The following is a 1,356-nucleotide window of genomic DNA, read 5'->3' as shown; positions in this document are numbered from 1 at the left end:
TCTGTCTGTCTGTCTGTCTGTCTGTCTGTCTGTCTGTCTGTCTGTCTGTCTGTCTGTCTGTCTGTCTGTCTGTCTGTCTGTCTTTTTGTTTACGTGTTGGTTTGTTTTGTGTTTTTTGTGGATTTTAGTGTCTACCTAAACAAATCATCAGGGTAAAATGTGGTTAGAACTCCGCTTTTTATTAGAATGTTCACCTCCGCGTCCTATGTCATCTGCAGGCCTACTGGCACCGCTTTGTTAAACAGAAACAGTTGTGTCATTATAATATCGAATCAGACTCTCGGCACTTTAGGGGCATATGGAGTTGTTGGTATCACCTTAAAGCATGTTCATTGTTTTGCCTTTTATGAAAAAACCCCCACCCTCTTACCTTGGAAACTAGTCAAGATATTTGTGATCAAAGAAAATGGATGTGGGTGGTTGGCGGGTGCTCTGGTGTGGTTTGCTTTTTCTTTCCTATCAAACATCTATCGTCTTTATCTCCCCTTCTTCTTTTTATGTTTGTTACTCTCTTGTAACAACTCTAATCTTCTGGCGCTCATATGACCTTATGCAGTTGCGAGCACCGTAAAACCTCTACTAAAACTAAAAAAACTAAAGCTAGAAAGAAAATGGAGGTCGTGTGGTATCGGAGGTGAAATTAGCCAGAAAATTACGCAAAAGTTTAGTAGCTTTCAAAGTTTTAAAGTCCTTGGAAACGGTAAATTTGCTCTTTTTGTGCATTTTACCAATTTCCCAGCAGAAATATGTTTTAAAAAAATAAATAAACGGTGTTGAGCAAAAAATAAAAAAAGAAATGAAAAAAGAAATCAATATAAATTTCGTAACGAACAGAATAATGTCGGTTCCCTTGATTGCGTTATTTTGATGAGCTCCTGATTTCATCATAATGCCACACAATAATTTAAGAATAATTCTATGGCAGTTGTGTTTAGCTCTCGGGATGTACAGCAATGACGTAGATAAAGTAGAGGAAGGATTAAATTCGTGAAGAATGAGGACTTAAAAATGAACTTAATGTCGAAATAACCATTTAAAATTAGACAAAAGGAAAGCCTGAAGAAAGGCAACAAAATTTCTTTGAACTCAAGAGAGTATTCGTGTTTACATCGTGTGGATAGTTGTCCAATCAATGTCACCGAAGTGGAAAAGGGCTGCGTGACCAGAAGAAGAAGAAGAAGAAGAAGAAGAAGAAGAAGAAGAAGAAGAAGAAGAAGAAGAAGAAGAAGAAGAAGAAGAAGAAGAAGTAGAAGTATAAGAAAAAGAAGAAGAAGACGAAGACGAAGAAGAAGAAGAAGAAGAAGAAGAAGAAGAAGAAGAAGAAGAAGAAGAAGAAGAAGAAGAAGAAGAAGAAGA

General features: G+C 36.8%; 1 protein-coding gene across 1 annotated transcript in view; it reads left to right on the top strand.

Annotated features, from left to right (window-relative positions):
* The window catches only part of LOC100533425 (sodium channel alpha-subunit SCAP1), a gene marked incomplete in the record, with an annotated part of 152,143 nt that overhangs the window by 13,399 nt on the left and 137,388 nt on the right, over window positions 1–1,356 (top strand).

The sequence above is a fragment of the Aplysia californica genome, unplaced genomic scaffold (genome assembly GCF_000002075.1).
Source record: "Aplysia californica isolate F4 #8 unplaced genomic scaffold, AplCal3.0 scaffold00260, whole genome shotgun sequence".
NCBI lineage: Eukaryota > Metazoa > Mollusca > Gastropoda > Aplysiida > Aplysiidae > Aplysia > Aplysia californica.
The sequence above is the reverse complement of the archived record's forward strand: the minus strand, read 5'-3'. Positions and strand labels throughout refer to the sequence as shown.